Raw genomic sequence first — 13,677 nt, 5'->3', positions numbered from 1 at the left:
TGCTGCATAATCCCAGCCAGAGGAAGGGTCAGCTTTCCATCCTCAGATTCTGCCTGTGCTGCTTCCTGAGGTCCCATCTCAGATTCTGAGTCAGAGGAACTACTGAAGTCCATTTTCTCTGAGGCCAAAGAGGAAGGGGTAATGATGGAGGGCAAGATGATGCCTTCTCCATTTTCAGACACTGCAACAAGGAAGAGAGACCCTTTTGGCATGTAACTGTGAACATATGTCCTCAAATTCCATAAACACCCACTTTAGGTTATACACAGAGCTCCATGCCAGGAGATATAGTACCTAGCACCCAAATCAAAATACTAGTACGCAACCCAGAAAACTCATTCCAACTTGTTATCTCCCATCATGCCCCAACTCACCATGTACCTGGTACCTTAGGGTTGTGATGAGGAAACAAATACTATTACTACGTTTACTACTTTCCGTTTTGTTTTGTTTTTTTGAGGCAGAGTTCTATTCTGTCGCACAGGCTGGAGTGCAGTGGTGAGATCCCAGCTCACTGAAACCTCCGTCTCCCAGGTTCAAGTGATTGTACTGCCTCAGCCTCCCGAGTAGCTGGGATTACAGGCATGCGTCACCACATCTGCTAATTTTTGTATTTTCAGTAGAGACATGGGGGTCTCACCATCTTGGCCAGGCTGGTCTCAAACTCCTGACCTCAAATGATCTGCCCATCTCAGCCTCCCAAAGTGCTGGGATTACAGGGGTGAGCCACCACGCCTGGCCCTACTTTCTGTTAAGGGACCCATATTGTAACCAACGTTGTGACCACTAGGAAAACTATTTAATACTTTATACCAGTCAGGTAGTCCTAGTTCAGAGACCCATGAGCTGCAGAATTTTTTTAAACCCACAGGACATTAACATTGTTTGGCAGCCAGGAGTGTTAAGGTGTTTTGTCGGCTAAAACACCACACCCAGCTGTTTTAAAGACTCTTAAGTGGGCTGGGTGCACTGGCTCACTCCTGTAATCACAGCACTTTTTACGAGGTCAAGGCAGACGGATCACCTGAGGTCAGGAGTTTAAGACCAGCCTGGCCAACGCAGTGAAACCCCGTCTCTACTGAAAATGCAAAATTTAGCTGGCCATGGTGGTGGGCACCTGTAGTCCCAGCTACTTGGGAGGCTCAGGCAGGAGAATTGCTTGAACCCAGGAGGCAGAGGTTGCAGTGAGCCAAGATCGGGCCACTGCGCTACAGCCTGGACGACAGAGTGAGACTCCATTTCAAAAGAATAAAAAAAATACTCTTAAGTGATTCTGATGGGTAGCCAGATGTGAGAAGCACTGACTAAACTACTACTTCTTGAGCATATGTGAAAATACTGTTGCCAAGTGTTTTGAAAGTAAACTTCCCTTTTGTACTAAAATTTGAAATTGTATAAATTATTTCTACAAGTTTTGTCCTTTCGTATAAGCTTGAGTTTGTCCCTCATGTGTGTGCCGCAGGCCTGGACCTATGAATGGAAACTTGCTCCTAAGACAAAAGCAGACAATTTCTACTTCTACTTACCACCGGTAATAGCATCCTGGTCTTTATCCTTCTTCATTGGTCCCAGGGGTGGAGGTGGAGGAGGCATTAACTTGCAATCAATGTCTTCACAATCAGCATCATAGTCATCTTCATCATAATCTAAAAGACGCAAGAACGTGATCTCCCCAATATCCAAAACGTTATACAGCTGCCTTAAGCTTCCTTGCCACTCAAGAACTTAAAAGCACCACATGAAGCACTATACATATCCCTTAGGAACACAAAGTGGAAAAAGCAAGGTGAGGGCCAGGCACGGTCGCTCACACCTGTAATCCCAGCACTTTGGGAAGGCTGAGGCGGGCAGATCACCTGAGGTCAGGAGTTCTGATATCAGTCTGGCAAACATGACAAAACCCCATCTCTAACAAAAATTCAAAAATTGGCCAGGCACAGTGGCTCACGTCTGTAATCCCAGCACTCTGGGAGGCTGAGATGGGCAGATCACCTGAGGTCAGGAGCTCGACACCAGCCCGGCCAACATGGTAAAACCCCATCTCTACTAAAAATACAAAAATTAGCTGGACATGGTAGTGGGCGTCTAAAATCCCAACTACTCACAGGCTGAGGCTGGGGAATCGCATGAACCCAGGAGATGGAGATTGCAGTGAGCAGACATCGGACCATTGCGCTCAAGCCTGGGTGTATGAAAAAAAAAAACGTAGCCAGGAGTGGTGGCATGTGCCTGTAATCTGAGCTACTTGGGAGGATGAGGCACGAGAATCACTTGAACTGGGAGGCAGAGGCTGCAGTGAGGTAAGACTGCACCATTGTACTCCGGCCTGGGCGACAGAGCCAGACTCGGTCTCCAAAAAAAAACAAAGGCCGGGTGCCGTGGTTCACACCTGTAATCCCAGCACTTTGGGAGGCCAAGGCAGGCAAATCACGAGGTCAAGAGATCAAGACCATCCTGGTTGACATGGTGAAACCCCGTCTCTACTAAAAATACAAAACATTAGCTGGGAGTGGTGGCACATGCCTGTAGTCCCAGCTACTCAGGAGGCTGAAGCAGGACAATCACTTGAACCCAGGAGGCAAAGACTGCAGTGAGCGGAGATAGCATCACTGCACTTCAGCCTGGCGACAGAGACTTCATCTCAAATTAAAAAAAAAAAAAAAAAAAACATAACATATGAAAGAGCTTCCAAGAGCCGTCTGAAACCTTTGCTCCCTTCCTAACCACATATATATATACACACACACACATATGTATATATATACACGTGTGTGTATATATACATGTATATATATATATATTTTTTAATCTTTTTAACTTAAAAAAATTTTTTTTTCTTTTTAAGACGGGAGGGTTTCACCATGCTGGTCAGGCTGGTCTTGAACTCCCAACCTCAGGTGATCCGCCCGCCTTGGCCTCTAAAGTGCTTGGATTACAAGCGTGAGCCACCACGCTAGGCCACCTGACCATATATTTTTTAGAATTTTCATACTGGGCTGGGCACGGTGGCTCACACCTATAATCCCAGCATTTTGGGGGCCAAGGCAGTGGATCAACTGAGGTCAGGAGTTTGAGACCAGTCTGAAAACATGGCGAAACCCTGTCTCTATTAAAAATACGAAAATTAGCCAGGCATAGTTGCAGGCAACTGTTATCCCAGCTACTAGGGGAAGCTGAGACAGAACAGCTTGAACCCAGGAGGCAGAGGTTACGGGTGGGAAGCCACCTCAGTAAGGGAAACGAGCAGGTGTCCTGCTGGCTGGTCCGCAGAGCGCTAGCTCCAAAGCTACCATCCCCTGCTCCCCTGGTCCCGGGGTCGCCTTATGCTCTCTTCTGCCCCTCCGCGCCCAAAACTGATCACCCCCACGCCACGCTGCCCCCGCACGCACTAGGACGGGATCCTCCTGCCCGGCGTTAGCCGCGCCCTCTGTTCTCGGAATAAGGGCCGAGGCAGGGAGGTCAGTGGCACTGGAGGCAGCAAGAAGGGGCTCGTCCGGGCCACGTATCGCGGGCGCCTGCGGCACAGGAGGGGCCACGGCGGCCAACAGCGTTACCGCTCAAGCAAACGGGTCTAAGTCTCACGCCTGTCATCCCAGCACTTTGGGAGGCCGAGGCGGGTGGATCACGAGGTCAAGAGATCGAGACCATCCGGGTCAACATGGTGAAACCCCGCCTCTACTAAAAATATAAAAAATTAGCTGGGCACGGTGGCGCGTGCCTGTAGTCCCAGCTACTCGGGAGGCTGAGGCAGGAGAATCGCCTGAACCCAGGAGGCGGAGGTTGCGGTGAGCCGTGATCGCGCCATTGCACTCCAGCCTGGGTAACGAGAGCGAAACTCCGTCTCCAACTAAAAAAAAAAAAAAAGAAAAAAAAAAAAGAGTAAGACGTAGATCAGCGTTCCAAGCACTGATCCTCGCACCAATAAGGAGCGAAGGCCCGGGGTGTCACGCGCTTAGCACTTACCCGGAAGTGGGGAGTAGCGGTTATCCTTGTGTACCGTTTCTGTGACAACTGAACTGGAACGTTGAAGGTGGAGCGATAGAGAGACAAGCCCTAAAAGAAACCTGCCTCCTAAGGCAGTAGCCATCTCGTCGTGGATCGTTAAGTGACTTCATGGTGGATCGTCGGTGACGTCGTGGTGGACCGTCGGTGGATCGGCAGCAAGGGCCGCACTTCCGGACTTCTTCTGCCAACTTAGTAAGATTAATTTGCTGCTCGTTCCTAATAGTGACTGATGAGTGAATATTGGAGTGTGCTTTTTATACGTGTGTATATGAAATGTTTCTTTCCTCGAAACTGACTTTCACTCTGCTGTCCAGGGTGTAGTGCCGTGGCATGATCTCGGCTCACCGCAACCTCTGACACTCAGGTTCAAGCCATTTTCCTTCCTCAGCGTCCTGAATGACTGGGATTAAAGGGGCCTGCCACGACACCTGGCTAATTTTTGTATTTTTAGTAGAGACGGGGTTTCACCATGTTGGCCAGGCTGGTCTCAAAATCCTGACCTCAGGTGATCCACCCACCTCGGCCTCCCAAAGTGCTGGGACTACAGGCATGAGCCACCGCGCCTGGCCTAGACTACTTCTTTTAAGATAACAGGGAAATTTCTAAACAGTATAAAACCTATTTACTAACAATATATACAACTTTTAAAAAAAAAACCTGGGCTGGGCGTAGTGGCTCACGCCTATAATCCCAGCACTTTGGGAGGCTAAGGCAGGTAGATCACCAGGTCAGGAGTTCAAGACCCACGGTGAAACTCTCTACTAAAATACAAAAATTAGCCGGGCGTCGTGGCGGGTGCCTGTAATCCCAGCTACTCCGGAGGCTGAGGAGGGAGGAAGGAGAATCACCTGAATGCAGGAGGTGGAGAGTGCACTGAGCCAAGATCGTGCCACTGCACTCCGGCCTGGGCGACAGAGCCAGACTCGGTCTCCAAAAAAAAACAAAGGCCGGGCGCCGTGGCTCACGCCTGTAATCCCAGCACTTTGGGAGGCCAAGGCAGGCAAATCACGAGGTCAAGAGATCAAGACCATCCTGGTTGACATGGTGAAACCCCGTCTCTACTAAAAATACAAAACATTAGCTGGGAGTGGTGGCACATGCCTGTAGTCCCAGCTACTCAGGAGGCTGAAGCAGGACAATCACTTGAACCCAGGAGGCAAAGACTGCAGTGAGCGGAGATAGCATCACTGCACTTCAGCCTGGCGACAGAGACTTCGTCTCAAATTAAAAAAAAAAAAAAAAAAATCATAACATATGAAAGAGCTTCCAAGAGCCGTCTGAAACCTTTGCTCCCTTCCTAACCACATATATACACACACACACACACATATGTATATATATATATGTGTATATATATATACACACATATGTATATATATACACGTGTGTGTATATATACATGTATATATATATATTTTTTTTAATCTTTTTAACTTAAAAAATTTTTTTTTTCTTTTTAAGACGGGAGGGTTTCACCATGCTGGTCAGGCTGGTCTTGAACTCCCAACCTCAGGTGATCCGCCCGCCTTGGCCTCTAAAGTGCTTGGATTACAAGCGTGAGCCACCACGCTAGGCCACCTGACCATATATTTTTTAGAATTTTCATACTGGGCTGGGCACGGTGGCTCACACCTATAATCCCAGCATTTTGGGGGCCAAGGCAGTGGATCAACTGAGGTCAGGAGTTTGAGACCAGTCTGAAAACATGGCGAAACCCTGTCTCTATTAAAAATACGAAAATTAGCCAGGCATAGTTGCAGGCAACTGTTATCCCAGCTACTAGGGGAAGCTGAGACAGAACAGCTTGAACCCAGGAGGCAGAGGTTACGGGTGGGAAGCCACCTCAGTAAGGGAAACGAGCAGGTGTCCTGCTGGCTGGTCCGCAGAGCGCTAGCTCCAAAGCTACCATCCCCTGCTCCCCTGGTCCCGGGGTCGCCTTATGCTCTCTTCTGCCCCTCCGCGCCCAAAACTGATCACCCCCACGCCACGCTGCCCCCGCACGCACTAGGACGGGATCCTCCTGCCCGGCGTTAGCCGCGCCCTCTGTTCTCGGAATAAGGGCCGAGGCAGGGAGGTCAGTGGCACTGGAGGCAGCAAGAAGGGGCTCGTCCGGGCCACGTATCGCGGGCGCCTGCGGCACAGGAGGGGCCACGGCGGCCAACAGCGTTACCGCTCAAGCAAACGGGTCTAAGTCTCACGCCTGTCATCCCAGCACTTTGGGAGGCCGAGGCGGGTGGATCACGAGGTCAAGAGATCGAGACCATCCGGGTCAACATGGTGAAACCCCGCCTCTACTAAAAATACAAAAAATTAGCTGGGCACGGTGGCGCGTGCCTGTAGTCCCAGCTACTCGGGAGGCTGAGGCAGGAGAATCGCCTGAACCCAGGAGGCGGAGGTTGCGGTGAGCCGTGATCGCGCCATTGCACTCCAGCCTGGGTAACGAGAGCGAAACTCCGTCTCCAACTAAAAAAAAAAAAAAAAAGAAAAAAAAAAAAGAGTAAGACGTAGATCAGCGTTCCAAGCACTGATCCTCGCACCAATAAGGAGCGAAGGCCCGGGGTGTCACGCGCTTAGCACTTACCCGGAAGTGGGGAGTAGCGGTTATCCTTGTGTACCGTTTCTGTGACAACTGAACTGGAACGTTGAAGGTGGAGCGATAGAGAGACAAGCCCTAAAAGAAACCTGCCTCCTAAGGCAGTAGCCATCTCGTCGTGGATCGTTAAGTGACTTCATGGTGGATCGTCGGTGACGTCGTGGTGGACCGTCGGTGGATCGGCAGCAAGGGCCGCACTTCCGGACTTCTTCCGCCAACTTAGTAAGATTAATTTGCTGCTCGTTCCTAATAGTGACTGATGAGTGAATATTGGAGTGTGCTTTTTATACGTGTGTATATGAAATGTTTCTTTCCTCGAAACTGACTTTCACTCTGCTGTCCAGGGTGTAGTGCCGTGGCATGATCTCGGCTCACCGCAACCTCTGACACTCAGGTTCAAGCCATTTTCCTTCCTCAGCGTCCTGAATGACTGGGATTAAAGGGGCCTGCCACGACACCTGGCTAATTTTTGTATTTTTAGTAGAGACGGGGTTTCACCATGTTGGCCAGGCTGGTCTCAAAATCCTGACCTCAGGTGATCCACCCACCTCGGCCTCCCAAAGTGCTGGGACTACAGGCATGAGCCACCGCGCCTGGCCTAGACTACTTCTTTTAAGATAACAGGGAAATTTCTAAACAGTATAAAACCTATTTACTAACAATATATACAACTTTTAAAAAAAAAACCTGGGCTGGGCGTAGTGGCTCACGCCTATAATCCCAGCACTTTGGGAGGCTAAGGCAGGTAGATCACCAGGTCAGGAGTTCAAGACCCACGGTGAAACTCTCTACTAAAATACAAAAATTAGCCGGGCGTCGTGGCGGGTGCCTGTAATCCCAGCTACTCCGGAGGCTGAGGAGGGAGGAAGGAGAATCACCTGAATGCAGGAGGTGGAGAGTGCACTGAGCCAAGATCGTGCCACTGCACTCCGGCCTGGGCGACAGAGCCAGACTCGGTCTCCAAAAAAAAACAAAGGCCGGGCGCCGTGGTTCACACCTGTAATCCCAGCACTTTGGGAGGCCAAGGCAGGCAAATCACGAGGTCAAGAGATCAAGACCATCCTGGTTGACATGGTGAAACCCCGTCTCTACTAAAAATACAAAACATTAGCTGGGAGTGGTGGCACATGCCTGTAGTCCCAGCTACTCAGGAGGCTGAAGCAGGACAATCACTTGAACCCAGGAGGCAAAGACTGCAGTGAGCGGAGATAGCATCACTGCACTTCAGCCTGGCGACAGAGACTTCGTCTCAAATTAAAAAAAAAAAAAAAAAAAATCATAACATATGAAAGAGCTTCCAAGAGCCGTCTGAAACCTTTGCTCCCTTCCTAACCACATATATACACACACACACACACACACATATGTATATATATATATGTGTATATATATATACACACATATGTATATATATACACGTGTGTGTATATATACATGTATATATATATATATTTTTTAATCTTTTTAACTTAAAAAATTTTTTTTTTCTTTTTAAGACGGGAGGGTTTCACCATGCTGGTCAGGCTGGTCTTGAACTCCCAACCTCAGGTGATCCGCCCGCCTTGGCCTCTAAAGTGCTTGGATTACAAGCGTGAGCCACCACGCTAGGCCACCTGACCATATATTTTTTAGAATTTTCATACTGGGCTGGGCACGGTGGCTCACACCTATAATCCCAGCATTTTGGGGGCCAAGGCAGTGGATCAACTGAGGTCAGGAGTTTGAGACCAGTCTGAAAACATGGCGAAACCCTGTCTCTATTAAAAATACGAAAATTAGCCAGGCATAGTTGCAGGCAACTGTTATCCCAGCTACTAGGGGAAGCTGAGACAGAACAGCTTGAACCCAGGAGGCAGAGGTTACGGGTGGGAAGCCACCTCAGTAAGGGAAACGAGCAGGTGTCCTGCTGGCTGGTCCGCAGAGCGCTAGCTCCAAAGCTACCATCCCCTGCTCCCCTGGTCCCGGGGTCGCCTTATGCTCTCTTCTGCCCCTCCGCGCCCAAAACTGATCACCCCCACGCCACGCTGCCCCCGCACGCACTAGGACGGGATCCTCCTGCCCGGCGTTAGCCGCGCCCTCTGTTCTCGGAATAAGGGCCGAGGCAGGGAGGTCAGTGGCACTGGAGGCAGCAAGAAGGGGCTCGTCCGGGCCACGTATCGCGGGCGCCTGCGGCACAGGAGGGGCCACGGCGGCCAACAGCGTTACCGCTCAAGCAAACGGGTCTAAGTCTCACGCCTGTCATCCCAGCACTTTGGGAGGCCGAGGCGGGTGGATCACGAGGTCAAGAGATCGAGACCATCCGGGTCAACATGGTGAAACCCCGCCTCTACTAAAAATACAAAAAATTAGCTGGGCACGGTGGCGCGTGCCTGTAGTCCCAGCTACTCGGGAGGCTGAGGCAGGAGAATCGCCTGAACCCAGGAGGCGGAGGTTGCGGTGAGCCGTGATCGCGCCATTGCACTCCAGCCTGGGTAACGAGAGCGAAACTCCGTCTCCAACTAAAAAAAAAAAAAAAAAAGAAAAAAAAAAAAGAGTAAGACGTAGATCAGCGTTCCAAGCACTGATCCTCGCACCAATAAGGAGCGAAGGCCCGGGGTGTCACGCGCTTAGCACTTACCCGGAAGTGGGGAGTAGCGGTTATCCTTGTGTACCGTTTCTGTGACAACTGAACTGGAACGTTGAAGGTGGAGCGATAGAGAGACAAGCCCTAAAAGAAACCTGCCTCCTAAGGCAGTAGCCATCTCGTCGTGGATCGTTAAGTGACTTCATGGTGGATCGTCGGTGACGTCGTGGTGGACCGTCGGTGGATCGGCAGCAAGGGCCGCACTTCCGGACTTCTTCCGCCAACTTAGTAAGATTAATTTGCTGCTCGTTCCTAATAGTGACTGATGAGTGAATATTGGAGTGTGCTTTTTATACGTGTGTATATGAAATGTTTCTTTCCTCGAAACTGACTTTCACTCTGCTGTCCAGGGTGTAGTGCCGTGGCATGATCTCGGCTCACCGCAACCTCTGACACTCAGGTTCAAGCCATTTTCCTTCCTCAGCGTCCTGAATGACTGGGATTAAAGGGGCCTGCCACGACACCTGGCTAATTTTTGTATTTTTAGTAGAGACGGGGTTTCACCATGTTGGCCAGGCTGGTCTCAAAATCCTGACCTCAGGTGATCCACCCACCTCGGCCTCCCAAAGTGCTGGGACTACAGGCATGAGCCACCGCGCCTGGCCTAGACTACTTCTTTTAAGATAACAGGGAAATTTCTAAACAGTATAAAACCTATTTACTAACAATATATACAACTTTTAAAAAAAAAACCTGGGCTGGGCGTAGTGGCTCACGCCTATAATCCCAGCACTTTGGGAGGCTAAGGCAGGTAGATCACCAGGTCAGGAGTTCAAGACCCACGGTGAAACTCTCTACTAAAATACAAAAATTAGCCGGGCGTCGTGGCGGGTGCCTGTAATCCCAGCTACTCCGGAGGCTGAGGAGGGAGGAAGGAGAATCACCTGAATGCAGGAGGTGGAGAGTGCACTGAGCCAAGATCGTGCCACTGCACTCCGGCCTGGGCGACAGAGCCAGACTCGGTCTCCAAAAAAAAACAAAGGCCGGGCGCCGTGGTTCACACCTGTAATCCCAGCACTTTGGGAGGCCAAGGCAGGCAAATCACGAGGTCAAGAGATCAAGACCATCCTGGTTGACATGGTGAAACCCCGTCTCTACTAAAAATACAAAACATTAGCTGGGAGTGGTGGCACATGCCTGTAGTCCCAGCTACTCAGGAGGCTGAAGCAGGACAATCACTTGAACCCAGGAGGCAAAGACTGCAGTGAGCGGAGATAGCATCACTGCACTTCAGCCTGGCGACAGAGACTTCGTCTCAAATTAAAAAAAAAAAAAAAAAAATCATAACATATGAAAGAGCTTCCAAGAGCCGTCTGAAACCTTTGCTCCCTTCCTAACCACATATATACACACACACACACACACACACATATGTATATATATATATGTGTATATATATATACACACATATGTATATATATACACGTGTGTGTATATATACATGTATATATATATATATTTTTTAATCTTTTTAACTTAAAAAATTTTTTTTTTCTTTTTAAGACGGGAGGGTTTCACCATGCTGGTCAGGCTGGTCTTGAACTCCCAACCTCAGGTGATCCGCCCGCCTTGGCCTCTAAAGTGCTTGGATTACAAGCGTGAGCCACCACGCTAGGCCACCTGACCATATATTTTTTAGAATTTTCATACTGGGCTGGGCACGGTGGCTCACACCTATAATCCCAGCATTTTGGGGGCCAAGGCAGTGGATCAACTGAGGTCAGGAGTTTGAGACCAGTCTGAAAACATGGCGAAACCCTGTCTCTATTAAAAATACGAAAATTAGCCAGGCATAGTTGCAGGCAACTGTTATCCCAGCTACTAGGGGAAGCTGAGACAGAACAGCTTGAACCCAGGAGGCAGAGGTTACGGGTGGGAAGCCACCTCAGTAAGGGAAACGAGCAGGTGTCCTGCTGGCTGGTCCGCAGAGCGCTAGCTCCAAAGCTACCATCCCCTGCTCCCCTGGTCCCGGGGTCGCCTTATGCTCTCTTCTGCCCCTCCGCGCCCAAAACTGATCACCCCCACGCCACGCTGCCCCCGCACGCACTAGGACGGGATCCTCCTGCCCGGCGTTAGCCGCGCCCTCTGTTCTCGGAATAAGGGCCGAGGCAGGGAGGTCAGTGGCACTGGAGGCAGCAAGAAGGGGCTCGTCCGGGCCACGTATCGCGGGCGCCTGCGGCACAGGAGGGGCCACGGCGGCCAACAGCGTTACCGCTCAAGCAAACGGGTCTAAGTCTCACGCCTGTCATCCCAGCACTTTGGGAGGCCGAGGCGGGTGGATCACGAGGTCAAGAGATCGAGACCATCCGGGTCAACATGGTGAAACCCCGCCTCTACTAAAAATACAAAAAATTAGCTGGGCACGGTGGCGCGTGCCTGTAGTCCCAGCTACTCGGGAGGCTGAGGCAGGAGAATCGCCTGAACCCAGGAGGCGGAGGTTGCGGTGAGCCGTGATCGCGCCATTGCACTCCAGCCTGGGTAACGAGAGCGAAACTCCGTCTCCAACTAAAAAAAAAAAAAAAAAGAAAAAAAAAAAAGAGTAAGACGTAGATCAGCGTTCCAAGCACTGATCCTCGCACCAATAAGGAGCGAAGGCCCGGGGTGTCACGCGCTTAGCACTTACCCGGAAGTGGGGAGTAGCGGTTATCCTTGTGTACCGTTTCTGTGACAACTGAACTGGAACGTTGAAGGTGGAGCGATAGAGAGACAAGCCCTAAAAGAAACCTGCCTCCTAAGGCAGTAGCCATCTCGTCGTGGATCGTTAAGTGACTTCATGGTGGATCGTCGGTGACGTCGTGGTGGACCGTCGGTGGATCGGCAGCAAGGGCCGCACTTCCGGACTTCTTCCGCCAACTTAGTAAGATTAATTTGCTGCTCGTTCCTAATAGTGACTGATGAGTGAATATTGGAGTGTGCTTTTTATACGTGTGTATATGAAATGTTTCTTTCCTCGAAACTGACTTTCACTCTGCTGTCCAGGGTGTAGTGCCGTGGCATGATCTCGGCTCACCGCAACCTCTGACACTCAGGTTCAAGCCATTTTCCTTCCTCAGCGTCCTGAATGACTGGGATTAAAGGGGCCTGCCACGACACCTGGCTAATTTTTGTATTTTTAGTAGAGACGGGGTTTCACCATGTTGGCCAGGCTGGTCTCAAAATCCTGACCTCATGATTCGCCAGCCTTGGCCTCCCAAAGTGCTGGAATTACAGGCATGAGTCACCACGACTGGCCTATATTTTATTTTTTAGCATATCTTCTTGATATTTTATTTTATTTTTCGTTCCAACTTTCAGATTCAAGAGGTATATGTGCAGATTTGTTACATGGGTGAATTGAGTGTTGTAGAGGTTTTGTGTACAGATTACTCCATCATCCAGGTAATTAGCATAGTAATCGAATTTTTTGATCCTCACCCACCTTTCTCCCTCCACCCTGAAGTAGGCTGTGGTGTCTATTGTTCTCTTTGTGTCCACTGGTACTAAATGTTTAGCTCCCACTTATAAGTGAAAATATGCAGTATTTGTTTTTCTGTTCCTGTGTTAATTCGCTTAGGATAATAGCTTCTAGCTTCATCCATGTTGCTGCAAGGAACATGACTTCATTCCTTTTTACAGTTGCATAGTATTCTGTGGTGGATATGTACTACATTTTCTTTATGCAGTTCACCATTGAGATTGATAAGCATTTAGGCTGCTCCCATGTCTTTGCTGTTGAGGTGCTGCTTCTTTAAGGAACTGTTTCCCTTATCTATTTTTAAATTCACTGTTAATATAAACTGATCTTTTTAAAAAAATTTTACTTTTAAGTTTTGGGATACATGTGATGAACATACAGCTTTGTCACCTAGGTATACGTGTGCCATGGTGGTTTGCTGCAACTATCAACCCATCGTCCAGGTTTAAAGCCCCACATCGATTACGCTTTTGTCCTAATGCTCTCCTTCCCCTTCCCCCCGACCCACCCTGACAGGCTGTAGTGTATGATGTTCCCTTCTCTGCATCTATGTGTTCTCATTGTTCAGTTCTCACTTATGAGTGAGAACATGCAGTGGTTGGTTTTCTGTTCGTTTGCTGAGGATGATGGTTTCCAGCTTCATCCATGTCCCTGCAGAGGACATGAACTCACTCATTTTTATGGCTCCATAGTATTTCATGGAGCCATAAAATTTCTTTATCTCATTATCATTGATGGGCATTTGGGTTGGTTCCAAGCCTTGCTATTGTAAATAGTGCTTCAATAAAAATACATGTGCATATCCTTTGGGTATATGGCTAGGAATGGGATTGCTGGGTCAGGTGGTATTTCTGGTTCTAGATCCTTGAGGAATTGCCACACTATCTTCCACAATGGTTGAACTAATTTATACTCCCACTAACAGTGTAAAAGCATTCCTATTTCTTCACATCCTCACCACCATCTGCTGTTTCCTGACTTTTTAATGATCGCCTTGTAACT

The sequence above is a fragment of the Aotus nancymaae genome, unplaced genomic scaffold (assembly GCF_030222135.1).
Source record: "Aotus nancymaae isolate 86718 unplaced genomic scaffold, 86718_ANA_hifiasm-v0.15.2.pri h1tg000058l, whole genome shotgun sequence".
Classification (NCBI taxonomy): Eukaryota; Metazoa; Chordata; class Mammalia; order Primates; family Aotidae; genus Aotus; species Aotus nancymaae.
The sequence above is the reverse complement of the archived record's forward strand: the minus strand, read 5'-3'. Positions refer to the sequence as shown.